The sequence below is a fragment of the Bombina bombina genome, chromosome 10, assembly GCF_027579735.1.
Source record: "Bombina bombina isolate aBomBom1 chromosome 10, aBomBom1.pri, whole genome shotgun sequence".
Lineage (NCBI taxonomy): Eukaryota > Metazoa > Chordata > Amphibia > Anura > Bombinatoridae > Bombina > Bombina bombina.
This window is the reverse complement of record NC_069508.1, coordinates 177,751,690-177,773,711: the sequence shown is the minus strand read 5'-3', so window position 1 is coordinate 177,773,711 and position 22,022 is coordinate 177,751,690. Positions and strand designations below refer to the sequence as shown.

At 38.4% G+C, this 22,022-nt stretch overlaps 1 long non-coding RNA gene across 1 annotated transcript in view; it reads right to left on the bottom strand.

Annotated features, from left to right (window-relative positions):
- LOC128641017 (uncharacterized) overlaps positions 1-21,041 on the bottom strand; it is a 123,178-nt gene extending 102,137 nt beyond the window's left edge. The window contains exon 1 of the long non-coding RNA XR_008399424.1: positions 20,832-21,041. This is a non-coding gene — a long non-coding RNA (uncharacterized LOC128641017). The remainder of the gene's footprint in view (positions 1-20,831) is intronic.
- Positions 21,042-22,022: the final 981 nt, after the last annotated feature.

Genomic DNA, 22,022 nt, shown 5'->3' with positions numbered 1-22,022 from the left:
CGCCGCCACCTACATTATCCCTATGAACCCCTAATCTGCTGCCCCTAACATCGCCGACACCTACATAATATTTATTAACCCCTAATCTGCCCCCCCCCCCCCAACGTCGCCGCCAGCTAACTTTAAGTATTAACCCCTAATCTGCCGACCGGACCTCGCCGCTACTATAATAAATGTATTAACCCCTAAAGCTAAGTCTAACCCTAATGCTGACACCTGCATTATACTATTAACCCCTAATCTGCCGCTCCGGACACCGCCGCAACCTACATTATCCCTATGAACCCCTAATCTGCTGCCCCCAACATCGCCGACACCTACATAATATTTATTAACCCCTAATCTGCCCCCCCCATGTCGCCGCCACCTAACTTCAAGTATTAACCCCTAATCTGCCGACCGGACCTCGCCGCTACTATAATAAATGTATTAACCCCTAAAGCTAAGTCTAACCCTAATCCTAACACCCCCCTAAATTAAATATAATTTTAATCTAACGAAATAAATTAACTCTTATTAACTAAAGTATTCCTATTTAAAACTAAATACTTACCTGTAAAATAAACCCTAATATAGCTACAATATAACAAATAATTATATTGTAGCTATTTTAGGATTTATATTTATTTTACAGGCAACTTTGTATTTATTTTAACTAGGTACAATAGCTATTAAATAGTTATTAACTATTTAATAGCTACCTAGTTAAAATAATTACAAAAGTACCTGTAAAATAAATCCTAACCTAAGTTACAATTAAACCTAACACTACACTATCATTAAATTAATTAAATAAATTAGCTACCAATACCTACAATTAAATACAATTAAATAAACTAAACTAAATTACAAAAAAACCCACTAAATTACAGAAAATAAAAAATATTACAAGAATTTTAAACTAATTACACCTAATCTAAGCCCCCTAATAAAATAAAATAGCTATTTAATAGCTATTGTACCTAGTTAAAATAAATAGAAAGTTGCCTGTAAAATAAATATAAATCCTAAAATAGCTACAATATAATTATTCGTTATATAGTAGCTATATTAGGGTTTATTTTACAGGTAAGTATTTAGTTTTAAATAGGAATACTTTAGTTAATAAGAGTTAATTTATTTCGTTAGATTAAAATTATATTTAACTTAGGGGGGTGTTAGGGTTAGGGTTAGACTTAGCTTTAGGGGTTAATACATTTATTATAGTAGCGGCGAGGTCCGGTCGGCAGATTAGGGGTTAATACTTGAAGTTAGGTGGCGGCGACATGGGGGGGGGGGCAGATTAGGGGTTAATAAATATTATGTAGGTGTCGGCGATGTTGGGGGCAGCAGATTAGGGGTTCATAGGGATAATGTAGGTTGCGGCGGTGTCCGGAGCGGCAGATTAGGGGTTAATAGTATAATGCAGGTGTCAGCGATAGCGGGGGCGGCAGATTATGGGGTTAATAAGTGTAAGGTTAGGGTTGTTTAGACTCGGGGTTCATGTTAGGGTGTTAGGTGCAGACTTAGAAACTGTTTCCCCATAGGAAACAATGGGGCTACGTTGGGAGCTTAACGCTGCTTTTTTGCAGGTGTTAGGTTTTTTTCCAGCCCAAACTGCCCCATTGTTTCCTATGGGGGAATCATGCACGAGCACGTTTTGCCAGCTTACCGCTACCGTAAGCAACGCTGGTATTGAGGGTTGAAGTGGCGGTAAATTCGGCTCAACGCACCCTTTTTGGAGCCTAACGCAGCCCTTCAGACAACTCTAAATACCAGCTTTGTTTGGAAGCAGCGGTATGAAAAAAAGCTGTGTTAGCTACGCGGGTCTTTACAGACAAAACTCTAAATCTAGCCGTCTGTCTTGTGTGTTCACATCCATTTCTGATGGAGAACTTTCTGATTCAAGCAGGTCTGTCTTTGGCTACACACATATGCTAAATATAGAATGTAAAATTGCCCCACAAAGATCGTAAATTGTATTAACAATTTGAATGTGTTACAATTATATAGGGTCATTATTTTAACAAAGTTAAAGTAAAAATGTATTGTGGTAACAAACCAAAATTAAGCGCAAATTTATCCCATGTAAAATGCAAATGTAATAGATTACTTGTAGAGGGTCAAAAATACAACCTAAAAAAAACACAGGTTTGAAATGAGAAATCAGGAAAACTTGCTTTTTTTCACGTGGGAAAATTCATTATAATCCGCCCGAGCTGCCCTTCCAAACTGCACAAATTATTACTTGCAATTTTTTGACAAATTTGTGCGCACCAGTGCGCTTGTTCAAGGGTAAGCTGCAGAGAACTGGGAATACAAAGAAGAATTCTCCTAGCCCTTTATAAATCTAGCCCATTGTGAGTGCAAACTGTAAGTACGTATATTATGAGTGTATACTGTGAGTGCACAATGTGAGTTCAAACACATTAATAATGTATCAATAAAAGGGACATTAATCTCAACACTTACTTTCATGAATCAGATAGAGCATACAATTGTATACAGCTTTCCAGTTTACTTCAATTACAAATTCTGCTTATGCTTGGTATACCTGCATCCTATTGTCACTACAGTGTCCCCTGACTAGGAACTGCTTTCCAACTCTATGCTTGTACCTTGCTGACACCATTGACTACAATGCTCAGAAGTAAGTAAATCTACAATGTAAGGGGGTAGTTGCTGCTGGTGAGGTGATGCAGCTATATCACTTCTCTTTTCTTTATAAGTATTAATGTCACAGAGTATTTCCTTGTAAGTTTCATACCCTAGACCATTTACCCCTTTAGTAACCCTCATTTGAAAGGTGACACTATTTTTAGTGTGCACTCCAGATATTACTATGGATAATCATTTTCACTCTGTTTAAAGGAGTCCTGGATGAAATTTAGCTATCTATAGTGTACCTAGACAACAACGTCCTGGCATTTTTTTAAAATTAAAAACTAATATAATTCAATCCTGAAAAAAATGTGAAAAGGAATATCCCAGTAATCTCCATAAAAAACATGGTAAGTGTGCATTCTACAGAATTAATGGAATATAGAGCTAGTTTTCATTTTTTTTCTAGGACTGCTTATTATTCCCAGACTGGACCAGTGTAGATCTATAACTTCTGGTTTATTAAAATCAGTTATCTTGTGTTTCTCTGCCCTACATAACTTGGAAATGCTGTTTATATATTTAAGAGCATACGTTTTCTAATTAAAGGAATGAATTTCAGTAATATGTGCTGAGAGTGTGGAGCGTTAGAGGGAATGTACATCTGGCACAGTCCTGTTATTTCTCTTTTCAGTTCAACCCCTTGCACCAAATGAACATGGGTACCTCACACAGTACTTTGCTAAGCGTATTGTGTTGATGTAATAGCTACGACGTGCATGCGGTGGTCATGGCTGTCAGCTTTTCACTGCACAAGCGGTATGTAAATATTTTCAGTGAGAAAAGTTTGCGTAAACATTTAACAATTGTTTTTGTTATTTAAAGGGACACTGTACCCAAAAAATTTATTTTGTGATTCAGATAGAGCATGCAATTTTAAGCAACTTTCTAATTTACTCCTATTATCAATTTTTCTTCATTCTCTTGCTATCTTTATATGAAAAAGAATGCATCTAAGCTTTTTTCTAAGTTCAGAACTCTGGACAGCAGTTTTTGATTGGTGGATGCATTTATCCACCAATCAGCAAGGACAACCTAGGTTGTTCACCAAAAATGGGCCGGCATCTAAACTTACATTCTTGCATTTCAAATAAAGATACCAAGAGCATAAAGAGCATTTGAAAATAGGAGTAAATTAGAAAGTTGCTTAAAATTGCATGCTCTATCTGAATCACAAAAGAAAAAATTTGGGTACAGTGTCCCTTTAATATGATTGCATTTGGCAGTGAATTGGTGACATGAAATATATCAAAATGGGCCTAGATTAGTATATTGGGTCTTCTACTAAATATACTGTATATAGTTTTTAATAGGTAAATCAATAAATAAAAACAGCTCCAATTCTGTTTAAATGTAGTGATAGCAAAAATGCTAAAAATTGTCTGGTATTTTGTGAAAGTTTCCCTCTAAAACTCCCGGTAGCTAAGTTTACTATGAAATCTAGCAAGATTTTTGTGAAACCCCATGATGAGACCATAGTAAAGCAAAGTGTGAACTTAGCAATGATGAAGCTGATTGGCTGTTGTGTTTTTCCTTTCTTGATTTTCAATTTTAACCTCTTAAGGACCAGACCATTTTTCAATTTCTTACCCTTAAAGGGACACTGAACCCAATTTTTTTTCTGTCATGATTCAGATAGAGCATGCAATTTTAAGCAACTTTCTAATTTACTCTTATTATCAAATTCTTTTCATTCTCTTGGTATCTTTATTTGAAATGCAAGAATGTAAGTTTAGATGCCGGCCCATTTTTGGTGAACACACTGTTGTTCTTGCTGATTGGTGGATAAATTCACCCACCAATAAACAAGTGCTTTCCATGGTTCTGAACCAAACAAATAGCTTAGATGCCCTCTTTTTCAAATAAAGAAAGCAAGAGAACGAAGAAAAATTGATAATAGAAGTAAATTAGAAAGTTGTTTAAAATTGCATGCTCTATCTGAATCACGAAAGAAAAGTTTTTTTGGGTTCAGTGTCCCTTTAAGGACCAGGGCTATTATTACATTTCTGCAGTGTTTAGCTGTAATTTTCCTCTTACTCATTTACTGTACCCACACATATTATATACTGTTTTTCTCGCCATTAAATGGACTTTCTAAAGAAACAATTATTTTCATCAGATCTTATAATTTACTGTAAAAAAATTATAAAATATGGTGAAAAAATTAAAAAAAACACACTTTTTCTAACTTTGACCTCCAAAATCTGTTACACATCTACAACCACCAAACACACCCATTCTAAATATTTTCTAAATTTTGTCCTGAGTTTAAAAATACCCAATATTTGCATGTTCTTTGCTTTTTTGCAAGTTATAGGGCAATAAGTACAAACCATTTTTTTTGTTTAAAAATAACAATAGTTACATTGTAACACTGATATCTGTAAGGAATCCCTGAATATCCCTTGACGTGTATATATATTTTTTTAGAAGACAACCCAAAGTATAGATCTAGGCCCATTTTGGTATATTTCGTACCACCATATTACCGCCAAATGCGATCAAATAAAATAAATCGTTAACTTTTTCACAATTTTAGGTTTCTCACTAAAATTATTTACAGCTTGTGTAATTATGGCACAAATAGTTGTAAATGCTTCTTTGGGATCCCCTTTGTTCAGAAATAGCAGACATATATGGTTTTGGCATTGATTTTCGGTAATTAGAAGGGGGCTAATTGCCGCTATGCACCAGACTTGTATTATTATGCCGAGCAGTGAAGGGGTTAATTTAGGTAGCTTGTAGAGTTAATTTTAGCTTTAGTGTAGGGATCAGCCTCCCACCTGACACATCCCACCCCCCACCCCCTAATCCCTCTCAAACAGCTCTCTTTCCTCCCCCACCTCACAATGGTCACCACCATCAGAAAGTCTGCCAGTACTAAAAAAAAAAAAACTATATTTTTTATTTAGTTTTTTAATTATATTTTTTTCTGCAGTGTTGGATCCTCCTTAGCCTCTAACCTCCCTGACCCCCCCAACAGCTCTCTAATCCTCCCCCCTCTTCCTATATGCCGCCATCTTGGATACTGGCAGCTGTCTGCCAGTACCCAGTTTGTTAAAAATGTGGGGGTTTTTTTATAAATACCCCATTTTTCTGTAGTTTAGCTGCACACCCTCAGTACTCTCCCCTCCCAGATCCATTTTGAAACAACAATTAATTTAATTATTCCCCCGTCTCTCCCTCTTCCTCCCTCTCCCTCCTTCCAAGAGACTTTAACATTTTATTTAATAGCGTGCGCCCGCTTGCCCCCCAGCGCGCCCCCTCAAGCACTCCCGCACAGGATCCAGGAGTACCTGCAGCGATGGGCCACCCACCAACAATCTGCACCACTGCTGTCCGATGCAAATCTATTTCTGCAGGGCCCCACTCATGGGGCATGCAGAAATAGATCGATCTCGCTAAAAATAGCTAAATTGCGGCAGAGAGAAGTCCAGGACTGCAGCGACGTACAGGGTTAAGGGGGTTAAATAAAATTATTTCAAATGAATTTACTATTTTAAGTTAATGAATAGGCCAAACCCTTCACAGCCAATTGCAGCCAATAGATGGCGCTGTATGATTTGAATTCAAAGGCCAATTTATTATCAAGTCATAATGCACTTGAGAACAAAGCTGTCCTCTGAAAAAGAGTTTCAACCAATAGATGGCGCAGTAGGGTTTTATGACAAAAGCCAATATAGCTTTTAACCCATTAAGGACTAAGGTTTTTCCCCAGCTCCCGTGCTTAAATGACACCAGCAATTTTGGTATTTTTGCACACTATTTGTTTCGCCTTATCTGCGCTCTCTTTTTAGGTGCACCCTAGATATCATATACCATTTTTAACAGACAAACAGGCCTTTCTAGTGATACCCTATATGGGTATATAAAATAGTAATAAATAGGAATTTAATACTGAAAAATTGGAGGGAAAATTGAATTTAGGTTTGATTCTGGAGTAATTTTTAGGAAATATAGGCTGAATACTACAAAGATGCAATTATTGGTTTAACGCTAAAATTTGCTATGCTTGAACTTTAAGCTAAATAGCCGTCACCCAACTAAAAACTGCTACACAAAAGTATATAATTGTAGAGTTTTTAAACATTTTATCACCACCACCAAATTTTATTAATTATAGTGCTGATAAGTGTCAAAACTTGCCTCAAAATCAGGAGGTGGCATTTAAAATCAAGTGGTCCGGCTTCCGATGCATGATATGTTGCAAGAAATTAGACATGGCTTCAATATTTTCATGCTTCAAATTACTATATTAGCATTTAGATTAAAAAAGGCTCAAATATTTAAAAAAAAGAAAAAAAGTCCACAAATAAAAAAACTTCCCAATATCTAAGCTTGAAAACCTGCTGCAATCCACACCAATATTGGTAGCGTATTGGTAATGTATTTTGCCTGCATTTCTTTTTGAATATGTGGTCTGTCTGTTTGAATAGAGGTCTATGTCACCTTCTATAATCTATCCTATATAATAAAAGCAAAAGAGAGGGGGGGGGGGAGAGAAAGCAAGCAAAAGAGAGGGGGGGAGAGAAAGAGAGAGAGAGAGGGGAGAGAGAGCAAAAGAGAGGAGGGGGGAGCAAAAGAGAGAGAGCAAAAGAGAGGAGGGAGAGAGCAGAAGAGAGAGAGAGAGCAAATAGGGGGTGAGAGAGAGCAAAAGAGGGAGGAGAGAGAGAGCAAAAGAGAGGGGGAAAGAGAGGGGAGAGCAAAAGAGAGGGGGAGATGGAGAGCAAAAGAGAGGAGAGAGAAAGGGGGGGAGAAAAATAGGGGGAGAGAGAGCAAAAAAGAGCAGAAAGAGAGAGCAAAAGAGAGGGGGAGAGAGAGCAAAAGAGAGGGGGAGAGAGAGAGCAAAATAGGGGGGAGAGAGAGCAAAAGAGAGAGAGAGCAAAAGAGAGGGAGAGAGAGCAAGCAAAAGAGAGGGAGAGAGAGCAAGCAAAAGAGAGGAAGAGAGAGAAAGCAGAAGAGGGGGAGAGAGAGCAAAAGAGAGAGAGAGCAAAAGAAGGGGAGAGAGAGCACAAGAGGGGGAGAGAGAGAGCACAAGAGGGGGAGAGTGAGAGCACAAGAGGGGGAGAGTGAGAGCACAAGAGGGGGAGAGAGAGAGCAAAAGAGGGGGAGAGAGAGAGCAAAAGAGGGGGAGAGAGAGAGCAAAAGAGGGGGATAGAGAGAGCAAAAGAGGGTGAGAGAGAGAGCTCAAAAGAGAGGGGAGAGAGAGAGCTCAAAAGAGAGGGGAGAGACAGAGGGAGCAAGGGTTGGAACCTCGGTATTTAAAATAATTGTCCCGTGTACACAGGCTTTAGGACTAGTTAATAATAAATTCACTATTGTAAATTTGATGCATAGGCCAAACCCATTACATAAAAATAATTGCAGCCAATAGATGGCGCTGTATGATTTGAATTCCCAGACCAGATTTCTGTCGTATCAAATAGCGCTAGTGAGAACAAAGCTGTCCACTGAACTGAAACAGAGTTTCAACCAATAGATGGCGCAGTAACATTTAATGCAACAGCTTACCTCTATTGTTTGCGGTCAATAAGGGCTACCTACAAATGTTTGTGCAGTGCTCTAACTAATCACTAAGTGGTATGTGGCTTTTCAGCATTTTCTAGCATACAAAGGTTACATAATTTGACTTCCAGCATCTCTAGGGGACATAGAACAAACACAGTGTTTACATCAAACACAAGGGGCAAGATTACAAGTCACACGACAAATCAGTTACGAAAACACTGCACACATTATGGCTTTTTCGCATTTGGTGTTGCGCAGCTATTACAAGTTGCAAGATGTATTTTGCGCACGCGTTAAGATGCATAATCTAAACCGCTAAATCGCATGCCGTTCACATATTCACCATAGAAGTCAATGGAGAAGAAAAATAGAAAAGAAAAAAAAACACTAAAACCCAATGAAAAGATTTTACTGGTTGTCAAGCTGGGGATTTTAAAGTTTGTCAAACTGACTTGCAGGCCGGGGACCTTGTTGCCTCTGAAGTGAATGGTAGTAACTTCTCCTCTGAGTGATTTAAAGCCCGGGGGGGGGGGGGGGGGGGGGGGTTCTGAGAATAATAAAGCAGGAAAATGTAAAATAAAACGTATTGATCTGCAGAGCTTTAAACCATATGTTTGTAATTTATCAACCTAGTTGTATTGCTTAGCAGGTGAGAATATGTCTAGAAACTTAAAGGGATATCCCGTTCAAAATGTAAATGCACAGATGAATCACATCTTAGAATAGAAACATGTTTGCAGTACACAGTATTGGCAAAATGCTTCTAGTAGAATATATCACTGTTTTAGTGTTAGCATTTTTCTCTGCACGTGAAGCATAGTTGGATATTCTCAGTGCACCAGTATTTTAAATACTACAGCTGCTGCCCAGATCATCAGTGGGGCTGGTATCATGTCAGAAATTAATAAACTGAGTCATTACCAGATGTACAATCACCTTAGGCTCTCTGAGCAAATGCTGTGTTTAAAATGCTGGTGCACGGTGCGTACTTAAATACACTTTTACAACAGCTTTAGCTTTATTAGAAGCATTTTTGCTAACGTGTGTATATTGCAAAAATGCTTCTATTCAAAACTGAAATACACCCATGTGGATTCCACTTTTGGCTGGAATATCCCTTTAACACAACTGCAAACAACAGTTTCCATTCACTAACTTGCTTACTGAATAGATTTTCACTCCTCCTTATATATGCAAATACCTCTTCTATACCATCATCTGTTTAATTTAAATTAATCTGTTATTTATACTATTTTTTATCAACTTAAAGGGATAGGAATGTCAAAATTAAAGGGACACTGAACCCAAATTTTTTCTTTCATGATTCAGATAGAGCATGCAATTTTAAGCAACTTTCTAATTTACTTCTATTATCAATTTGTCTTCAATCTCTTGCTATCTTTCTTTGAAAAAGAAGGCATCTAAGCTTTTTTTTTTAGGTTCAGGACTCTGGATAGCAATTTTTTTATTGGTGGATGAATTTATCCACCAATCAGCAAGGACAACCCAGGTTGTTCACCAAAAATGGGCCGGCATCTAAACTTACATTCTTGCATTTCAAATAAAGATACCAAGAGAATGAAGAAAATTTGATAATAGGAGTAAATTAGAAATATGCTTAAAATTTCATGCTCTATCTGAATTACGAAGAATTTTTTTTGGTTCAGTGTCCCTTTAAACTTGCATGATTCACATAGAGCAAGTAATTTTAAGACACTTTAATTCACTTCTATTTTCCTTGTTGAAAAAGAATATGTACATTTCCTACGCTAGTGGGAGCTCTGCTGCTTTGTGTCTTGTGATTGGCTAACTAGATGTGTTCAGCTAGCTGTCAGTAGTGCAAAGCTGCCCCTTCAGTAGACATGTGCGTTTCGTTTCATTACGAATCGAAATTCGGACAAATTTGTCAAATTCGGAGCTTCGGATCCATTTGAATTTCCGAATTTCCGTAGCAAACGAAACCAACAAATAAATCTGAATTAGTTTGGATTATTTTGTTACATTCAAATGGCCATGGACTAATTACAATTACACTAGTATTGTACAGAATATTAGGTTATATCACTCTGCTAGCTCTGTGCAGGGCACTTATGTTGATTCAGATGGGTTACACCTAATATTACAGTACTAGTCTAATACACAACACATCCCACCTAACACATACCAAACTTCTGAATTTACTAATCGAATCCGAACCGAATACATCCGAATTTATTTGAATCCGAATAAATCCGAAACAAATAAATTCAAATGTATTCAAATTCGAAACGATCCAAAAACGAAATTCGAAAAAATCTTAATCGGTCCGAAACTAAGTGAAACAACAAAGCATAACAAGTGAATGAAGCTAATTTGATAATATAAGTAAATTGGGGACATAATAATACTCATATTGTAAATCATTTAGAGTGATGCAGCATAACTGTAAAAAGCTGAAAATAAAATATCACCTGAACATCTCTATGTAATAACTGAATATATTTTACCTCAAAATTTCTTCAGCTCACCAGAGTAAGTGCTGTGTAAACAGTTATACTTCAGCTGCTGTCCAGCTGCAAATTGAAAAACAGAAGACAAAAACCAATCAGCATCAGCTGTGCTGAGGTAATGCTTTGCATTTGCTGTGATCTCATGAGATTTTATAGAACTTATTATGAAACACTGCTAATACACACCTAATAAAAGTACATAACCTGATAAATATATTATACAGCATAAACTCAATGTTTTTCTTTATAAAGATGTTAAAATCTAAAAATAAAATACAACCAAATTCCTCACTAAGCTATCCCAAAAAAGAGGACGTTCTTTCCTGAATTTGCTCGACCAATAAACGCTGAGTTATTACCATGCAGTTTAAATATTCATATTAGCAACGTGAGCATCATCACGCATGTACAACACCACCTGTAAAGAAGAAGTTTACTAAACCAGGTCCTGGAATCACGCATGTGCACATTATACAAATAGCGCTGACCTTCTTAATCGGAGTGATGGACACTTATACGTAGCCAGGATCCTAGTACAATGAGTCACACCAATCTCATGTGATCCACACCAATCTCACCCTCTAAACCTCATTAACTGCACTTCTATTAGTACACCCCAATTCTAGTGGGCCCTTTGGAATGCACGCCCGGTATGCAATAAGCTTACATCTATTCACAACCTATTTATTTAACGTTCATTTAAACTGTTAGCCCTCACTGAAACTTGGCTTGTCTCCTCTAACACAACTGCTGTAGCCTCTCTGTCCTATGGTGGCCTGCATTTCAGTCACACTCCCAGGCCTTAAGACAATCAAGGAGGAGGATGAGGAATTCTCTTGTCTCCACACAGTACCTTTCACTGCATTCCTTCACCCCCCTCTCTTTCCTTCTCATCTTTTTAAGTTCAGCCATCTGCCTCTTCTCCCCTATAGCTCTTCATGTTGCAGTTATCTATCGGCCCCCTGGCCCAGCATCACAATTTCTGGACCACTTTGAAGCCTGGCTTCCACATTTTCTCTCTTGTAATGTCCCTTCTCTCATCTTAGGGGACTTCAACATACCCCTTGATAAGCCTAACATGCCTGCTGCCTCTAAACTTCTATCCCTTACCACCTCTTTAGGCCTGTTCCAATGGACAACATCTCCAACACACTGTGAAGCCAACTCCATAGACCTGGTCTTCACAAATCTCTGTGCTATTTCCAACTCCCTTAATCTCCCCTTTCCTCTCTCTGACCACCATCTACTAACTTTCTCTCTTACTCTACCTGCTACATCTTTGCAAGCCCCCAAAAAACTGCTACGTTACAGGAATTTAAATGACTTGGATCTCACAGACTGACTGAACTGAGTCCTCTGCTCTCTGACATTTCATCCCTCTCTTGTCCAAACCTTGTGACTCTACAGTATAATTCGGCACTAAAATCAACACTTGACAAAACTGCACCCTCCACTCTTCGACGTACATCAATCACTCGACGGCAACTGTGGCACACAGACCAGATATATTCAGTGATGCTCACGGGCTGCTGAACGGCAGTGGAGGAAATCACACCCCTGTGCTGATTTCCAGCATTATAAATTCACCCTTAAGTCCTACAACTCTGCGCTCAGCCTGGCCAAAGAAGTCTATTTCTCCTCCCTTGTGTCATCTCACGCATCCAACCCCAGAAAGCTGTTCTCAACCTTTAACTCCCTTCTATGTCCGCCTCCCCCCCACCCACTACCAACCTCACTGCTCAGATTATTGCTGATCACTTCAAAAATAAAATTGACACCATTATAAAAGAGATCTGCACCTCACACCCCTCAAACCCAGCAATGCTAACCACCCCTTCTATTAACAAAACTCTAAGCTACTTCCCTCCTGTAACATAGGAAGAAGTCTCTGCACTCCTATCCTTGGCTCATCTCACAACCTGCCCACTTGACCCTATTCCTGCACGACTTATTCCCTCTCTCTCTGCTTCTCTAACCCCTACCCTAACTCATCTCTTTAACCAATCTCTCACCGCTGGCACATTTCCTGACACATTCAAGCATGCATCAATCATACCAATCGCTTGACCCCTCCTCGCCTTCTAACTATCGACCGGTCTCCTTACTTCCCTTTGCTTCAAAATTATTGGAACGACTAGTCTTTAATCGGCTAACTCAATTTCTCACAACTAACTCCTTACTTGATCCAATACAATCTGGTTTCCGCCCTAAACACTCAACAGAAACCGCTCTTGCTAAAGTAACAAATTACCTGTTATCAGCTAAAGCAAAAGGCCACTACTCCTTACTAATTCTTCTTGACCTGTCCGCAGCTTTTGACACAGTTGACCATCCTCTCCTCCTAAAAATACTACATTCATTTGGCATCTGAGACACAGCCCTCTCCTGGTTTGCCTCATATCTGTCAAACCGCTCATTTTCAGTTTCCTTTAACAACATATCTTGTGATCCTATGCCTCTCTCAGTTGGAGTACCGCAAGGCTCTGTCTTGGGTCCCTTGCTTTTCTCTCTTTATACATCCTGCCTTGGAAAACTTATAGCCTCCTTTGGATTCCAGTACCACTTATATGCTGATGATACCCAAATCTATCTTTCCTCTCCTGATATCTCTTCCTCTATACACAACCAGATTTCTGACTGCCTCTCTGCAAATTTCATCTTGGATGTCTTCACACTACCTCCAACTCAATCTGTCCAAAACTGAGCTGCTTCTTATCCCCCCTCTTTGAGACATCCAACACCTGACATTTCTCTGATGGTTGGAGACTCTATTCTCAACACCTCACCCCAGGTCCGCTGTCTTGGGGTCACACTAGACTCAGAACTCAAATTCAACCTCCATATACAATCGCTTACCAAATCCTGCCGTTCACACCTATGCAACATTTCCAGAATTCGTCCCTTCCTTACTCAAAAAACTACAAAAATACTTATTAATTCCCTCATTTTGTCACGCATTGATTATTGCAATCTACTCCAAAATGGCCTTCCAAAACACTGCCTCTTTTCCCTCCAATCTATTATGAATGCTTCTGCTAGACTCATCCACCTAAGTCGCCGATCTACATCAGCTGCTCTGCTCTGCCAGTCTCTACACTGGCTCCCCATACACTCCAGAATACAATTTAAAGTATTAACCCTAACTTACAAAGCACTCAACAGTCTAACTCCCAACTATATTTCCTTTCTCATCGTGAAATATTCCCCCTCCCATCCTCTTTGATCAACCTCTAACCTAAGTTTCTACACTCCTGTTATCTTTACGTCCCACTCCTGCCTCCAAGACTTTGCACGTGCTGCTCCTGTCCTTTGGGACTCTCTACCCCGCTCCCTAAGACTGTCTCCAACCTTGTATAGCTTCAGACACTCCTTGAAAACTCACCTAGTCAGAGAGGCTTAGCATCTCTCCTCCATCTCTCATCCAAACCAAACTAATACATGAACTGCCTGACTCACTGCTGCAACTACAACCAATGTAACAAGCTACCCCAACCTTATGTCTCTGCACCCTTAACCTGTAGACTGTGAGCTCTCCGGAGCAGGGCCCTCTTCCTCCTGTAGTAGATTTGTTTAGTTTTGTTATGTTTTGTATTTTATCACAAATCTTTGTCATTGTATACCCCCATCATTGTACCCAGCGCTACAGAATTTGGCGGTGCTATACAAATAAATAATAATAAAAATGTGATCTTATCAGCTCCAGATAATAATATAATTGGTTTTCATTGCAGGATTTGTTTTATTGAAGAGCTGTTTGTTTCACTTGTGGTTGGCTTGTTAATAAGGTATATATATATGTTATAGGTAAAGTTAGATATTGGGTAATCCTAAGATTACCCGGGTAATACAGACATTACACAGACGGATGTGGGTAAAGCCTGATGTAAAATCATAAATCCCCTTAGAATGTATGCGCTTCATCGAGTCACTGCATCAAACATAAATATACCATGCACTGTAATATCCCCATCTTCGCTATCTTTTTTGCCTCAGTCTGGGGGCTTCAAGGAGGGCAAGCCCCCCTTTTAAACCTCATTCCACAATGTTCACTTGGGGTATATGCCAGAGGATTGGCGGGGCGCCTTCCTTGAACCCCCAGGCGGAGGCAAGAAAAATTGTGTAGATGGGGGAATTACAGTATATCAGGCTTTATAACTGCTTGGGTAATGTCTGTTTTACCCTAGTAATCGTAGGATTTCCCGGATATCTTACTTTACCCGTAACATATATATGTATAATATCTGACAATGTATACAGATGTGTTTCAGTTAATTCATTATCATGTTTATTTTATAAAATAAATATATCATTTTGTCTTTTTATACAAATGATGTCTGTGCATAAATTCTTCATCTTACTATTTCTTAAAGGGACAAACCTCTCCTCTCGTCCTTCTCCTCCTTTTCCTGCCCTGACCAATCTATCTGCCACTATAATTCCACCCTTACATCCGTCCTTGATAATCTCGCCCCTCTTACCATAGCTCGGAAATCAAACACTCATCCTCAGCCCTGGCATACTCCTCTGACACGATACCTATGCAGATGTTCCCGTACTGCTGAGCGGCACTGGAGAAAATCTAGGAGTTCCGCTGATTTTCAGCATTACAAATTTATCTTGAACTCCTACTACTCTGTCCTTAATTTCCATAAGCAACACTACTTCTCTACTCTTATCTTTAATCTTTCTTCAAACCCAAAACGTTTGTTCTCCACTTTCAATACTCTTCTCCGCCCTCCCCCACCTCCTAATACAACTTCTCTGTCAGCTCAAGACTTTGCCAACCACTTCAATAACAAAATCGACTCCATCAGAAATGAAATCAGCTCTCAACATAATTCCATTCTCTCACCCCCTCAAATGCTCTCAATCAACCACAACCCACATAACCTTACCGTTAGCTCATTCTCCCCTGTTACTGAGGAAGAAGTTTCGGCACTTATACTGCGCTCTCACCTCACTACCTGTCCCCTTGACCCTATCCCCTCACAGCTACTCCCCTCCCTCTCTGCCACCCTTACGCCTATACTCACACACACTTTCAACCTCTCCCTCAGCACTGGTATATTTCCCTCATCGCTGAAAGATGCACTGGTCATACCTATCCTCAAAAAACCTTCCCTTGATCCTACCTCCCCATCCAACTACCGCCCTATTTTCCTCCTCCCTCTTGCATCAAAGCTTCTCGAAAAACTAGCTTATGCACGCCTATCCCATTTCCTTACAATAAACCCCCTCCTTGACCCATTGCAATCTGGATTTCGTCCCCATCACTCCACAGAGACAGCAATTGTTAAAGTTACCAACGACCTACTTACAGCAAAATCAAAAGGCCACTTCTCTCTGCTTATCCTTCATGATCTGTCCGCAGCCTTTGACACTGTTGACTACCCTCTTTTGCTCCAAACCCTCCAATCCTTCGGCATCTGTGACACAGCCCTCTCGTGGCTCTCTAACTACCTGTCAAACCGCACCTTTAGTGTAGCCTTCTCTGGGGCCTCCTCTGCCCCGTCACCACTTTCTGTCGGAGTGCCGCAAGGCTCGGTCCTCGGTCCCCTTCTCTTCTCAATCTACACGTCATCACTAGGTTCCCTAATAAAGTCCCACGGTTTACAATATCATTTGTATGCCGACGACACCCAAATCTACTTCTCTGCACCAGACCTATCTCCTTCCTTGCTAACCCGTGTCACTAAATGTCTCTCTCACATCTCTAACTGGATGTCCTCTCACTACCTCAAGCTAAATCTCTCCAAGACTGAGCTCCTTATTTTCCCCCCTTCTTCTAAACTCTCCACCCCCAATCTCTTTATAACTGTCGACAACTCCATCATTACCCCTACCCCACATGCCCGATATCTCTGGGTCACATTTGACTTAGATCTTTCTTTCACTCCTCACATTCAGTCATTGGCTAAAGCCTGCCACTTCCACCTTAAAAACATCTCTAAAATTAGACACTTCCTTACACAAGACACAACTAAGATTTTAATCCACTCTCTCATTCTTTCCCGCCTCAATTACTGCAACTCTGTCCTCTCTGGTCTCCCCACCTGCCGCCTAGCTCCTTTACAATCCATAATGAATGCCTCTGCCATACTCATCTTCCTTACACATCGCTCTTCATCTGCTGCACCTCTCTGCCAATCCCTTCACTGGCTTCCTCTTGCCTCTAGGATTAAACACAAAATTCTCACTGACATACAAAGCCCTCAACTGCACTGCTCCCTCCTACATCTCAGACCTTGTCTCCAGATACTCTCTCTCCCGTCCCCTTCGCTCTGCTCACGACCTCCTACTCTCCTCCTCTCTTGTCACCTCATCACATTACCGTCTACAGGACTTCTCCAGACTGGCTCCCATCTTGTGGAACTCTCTGCCTCGCTCCACAAGACTCTCTTCTAGTTTTAAAAGCTTCAAGTGCTCCCTAAAGACTCTACTGTTCAGGGATGCATACAACCTACGCTAACCTTTCCTAATACCAGTTCCTCTCCTCCATTGCTATCCCCTGAACCCCCTTAGCATGTAAGCCTAAGAGTCCAGCTGTTTGTAGATCACCTTCTTAAGAGCTGACTACAACAGTGCAACTCTTGGCAGGGCCCTCTACCCAGCTGAACCCTATAATTGTTTTGTTGTACTCCCCCTTTGTTTATAGCGCTGCGGAATCTGTTGGCGCTCTACAAATAACCAATAATAATAATAATAATAAATTGTTGTGTCAAAGATACAATGTATCAAGACTGATAATTATATGCAATTATTATTTATGAATTCCAATATAAATTAGGTTTGGTAATTAATTTAATAAAAAAATGTATATTTTATTTTGGAAAAAAAATTGTTGAGCCTCTGACTAGCGGACAATATGTTTACACAATATAAATGTTTGTAATAAAAATTAATTCTGTAATAATAATTACAAGTGTTTCTATAAACGTACTGCTCGTTAAACATTAGTTAACCTCCTACCGCTACACTTATCTGCAGTGCAGCAGCAATGATCCTCCAGCTGACTCTGACAGCGCCCTGTAACATCCAAAACCGATCCTTCTTGGATCCACAAGGATCCTAGGTAGCCCCCTGTGATAGGACTCACATAATGAGTCCAATGACGGGGGGGGGGGGGGGGTGTAAATAATTATTCAGCTGCAGATTGAGTGAAAACTGAGCATTTAAGAAATCTGTAATATATTTGAACAAAGCTATTTATTAATGAGAAGCTTCTTTTTTAAATGAATTTTTAATTTTTTTATATAACTTTAAACTAAATAGGATAATATTATGACTGTGCTGCACATGACAGATGCAACCTCCATTGCAAGTCCTGGGACAAGCATTCTGATTGGCTGCTTAAAGTCTCTACACTGGTGTGAATATTTAGGAGGTAAAACCTATTGCTTTTTCACATAGACATAGTCAAGCGATATTTTCTAGTCAGCTTTGCACAGCAGCGCTGCGTTGCTTTCATGTGCTGTAATATTTGAGTATCAATACCCTTTTATCACACATTCCAGTAGGAGACACTGGAAATAATAATAGAAATGAATGAGTGCTCTTGCAGAAACTTACAAGCCTGAGAGTGAGAACTGAAGACATTTATGTTTAGTGAGGTTATATTACAATTATGGATATGTAAATAAGGAAACAAGCTTTGTACGTGCCCATCTGTCTCAAAGCAAAAGCTCTGGTTGCTGCTGAGAAATTACTCTGAAACATAGTGCAGCGAGTTGGTCTAGTCTGCAGGTCTGAATGTGACGTCACTTGCAGAGAAATTATAAACTTTTTCAGTGACAACATGTGCAACCATAACTGTTTAACAATCAACTTACAATTTAAAGGGAGTTTGGACAGTGTAATTTGGATGCTCCTTAACAATGTTGAATACATTGTATAACGCAATACTCTTTTAGCTTTATTTTTACATACAAGATTGCTGGTTTTGTTATTTGGAATCACAACCCATTAAATTGGATTGAGCTTGCAACTTTCAACACACACACATACTGTATTACCTTATCTTTGTATAACAAATCACAGTACTTAGTGGAAACAAATACCAGAATTTTCTAAAATATTTGGTGTTTATATTAAACAATAGAATTAAAATATACAAATTCTTTATTATTAAAACCACACACAGAACCTCCTTAACTTACCCCAGTTTGATACTTAGGGCAATTGAAAATTAACAATTCAGTACTTTTCATTACTACCCCACAAGGGGTGGGATTTCTTAACCTGATTATGCTTACCATATTGAATGCTTAAAGGGACAAGGAACCCAAAATTATTCTTTCATGATTTCGATAGAGCTCAGCTTTGACTTTTAAGCAACTTTCTAATTGACTTTTATTAACTAATTTATTTCATTCTCTTGGCATCCTTTTGTTGAAGGAGCATCAATACACTTAAGATGAGCCAATTATGAGAGACTTGTGCAGTCACTATTTAGCAGTTAGCTCCAGATAGTGCTCTAATTGCTCCTTTGACTACCTAAATATGCTTCTCCATACTAAATATCTAGAGAAGAAAGCAGTAAAATAATGAAAGCGATTCGAAAATGTGAAATAATCGATCCACCTCATTCGTTATAGAAAGATTGTATAACGACAGTATATTAGTGAAAAAGAAAATATTAAATTTACATTTTCTTTATATTCAGTAATTAAGTCTTTTCTTTACATCATTACCAGCCTGGTTACCTATTTGCAGGCTTGCAAAAATTAAAAAAATTCGGCAAGAGTCCACAAGCCATATTTCTGCCTTTTTCTTTCCAAAGAGCTCTGTCATAGCTGTATACAGAGACGTTTTAAATGAGAGTGAGAATTAAGAAACTTCATATTTAATACCAATCATATATAAACAATATGAACAGAAAATCTCTGTGTGCAAAATGTAAACATGTTAAAAACATATAGTGTATAAATAAGCTCTTTTTCGTAAAAATGGTCATTGCAATGCATTATGGTTATGCAAAATAACTTACACAACTAGTTGTACTGAAGCTGAGAGTAGCAGAAATTAAATGCTGTGAGATGCGCTGTAATTCTACGTAACATCCATGGCGTTGTACTTTGTTGCAGTGAATATGTTCTCTATTTATGTGCTAGTAACTTGTGCATACGCATTATATATCTTACTACTAAGTAGAAGCCTCAGACTGTTTACTTAATATGAGAGAATGATTATTTCCTAGTAAAGAGTTCTTTAATTATTGCAGTGCATCATGGTTATGTAAATAAATCTACACTTCCAGTTAGTTCAGTGCTGAACTGACATTGTACACTAGATTGTTCTCTATTTAAATGATTATCCGATAATCTATTAGGTAATCTATTTATATAGCCCATCTGTGAGTGATTTATAAAACAATGTAATGTAATAGTTTTGCTTTATATGTTGTATAAAGGGTTAGAAATATATGCAAAATATTATGAGATTAAAGGACGTTATTATTTATAATTATATAAATATATGTTTCAAAACCAACCTACTTTTTTGCTAAAACGAAGCTTCTAAATATCTTTAATTTAACTTTGAAATTGCTTCAAAGTCCTCCCATAAAAATAGGCAGGGTTTGTGTAAAATAAATTCCTATGACCCATCCAATAGGGAAGCGATTCCACCCATTTCATTTTTATATTCCTAGCCAGGCTAAACAAACACCAGAGCGCTGAAGATTAATAGCTCGCCCAGCTCCCCTCAGCATTATTCTCTGGAGGCATTAACCACACAAAAGTGACTCCGGACTTAATATTTCGTGTGTGCAAAAAAGTTGTGCTTCACTCACGTGGGAACTGTACATGCTTCTAATAAATATTAAGATATATTTAATATGAATAGATAATTATCTAGCAGATACAAATTCAGTGTCACAGAGTACAGTTACACACAGAAATTACATAGAAATAACAGCACATCCTGATTCAATCCATACAGCTAATTAGTTGTGTAAGGTTCATTTGCATAACCATAATGCATTGCGATATTGCTTCAGGAAGAAAATGTGCACTCATTAAAAAAAATCTATATTGCTTAGGTGTAAACAAATAGCATGAAAGAATCAGTAGACAGGTTTCAGAACGTGTTAGTAAAATGAATTTGTTATAGGTGTAACACAAACTAAAATTAAATATAGCGAACCAAAAGCAAGCGTCCCTGTTGATTTTGATCTGCAGTGTTGTAGGAATGTACCTGAACTGAAACAAAGATGGCTTAAGATTCTTCAAATAATATACATCTTTCCTTCCTTCTTCGTGCAGGAAGTGACTAGCAACCGGACAACGATCTGCAAGGTAAATATATTGCTTCTGGAGTAGAGAAATACAGTACTTTGTCTTTTCTTTACATAATTACCAGCCTGCTTGCCTAAATAGCAGACTTACAAAAATTTAAAAATTTCGGCAAGAGTCCACAAGCCATATTTCTGGTGTATTCTTCTAAAAGTCTCTATCCTAGCTATATACAGGGACAATTTAAGTGAGAGTGAGAATAAAGAAACCTCCTACTAAGTAACTATCATAAATAAACAATATGATCAGAAAATCACTGCGTGCAAAATGTAAACATGCATAAAGGTTAAAAAAAAAATATAGCAAACAAATAAGCTCTTTTTCGTAAAAATGAACATCGCAATGCATTATGGTTATGCAAAATAACTTACACAACCAGTTGTACGGAAGCCGGGTGTAGTTGCAATTCAGTGCTGTGAGATGCGCTGTAATTATATTTAACTTACGGTAACCTACATGAGCGTTGTACTTTGTTACAGTGAAAATGTTCTCTAGTTATTTGCCAGTAACTTGTGCATACGCATTATATCGATCTATTACTACTAAGTAGAAGCCTCAGACTGTTTACTTAATATGAGAGAATAATTATTTCCTAGTAAAGAGATCTTTAATTATTGCAGTGCCTTACTTCCAGTTAGTTCAGTACTGAAGTTCAGTGACTTTATAAGGGTTAAATTATCATATAAATATACATAAGGAAAGTCCATGTGAAAGGGACATTGTACACTAGATTGTTCTCTGCATAAAGTTTATTAGGTAATCTATTTATATAGCCCATCTGTGAGTGATTTATAAAACAATGTAATGTAATAGTTTTGCTTTATATGTTGTTTAAATAACATTGTGCTGATTTTAGATTCCTAGCAAACCCCCCAAATTTCAGAAGTCTACAGACTACTGTGTGTGTAATTGGTCTTTTATTATAAAGGGCTTGGGGGAGTGTCTGCTCTTTCTGCTTTCTAAGCCCCTTTCAGTGAGTGTCCCAGCCTAATCTCATCAATAGTGCCCAACTAGTAGTTTTTTCTTTATAGTAGTGTCTATTACACACAGTTATATACAAATTAGTGTTTATTGTCACTTTAAACCATTTTCT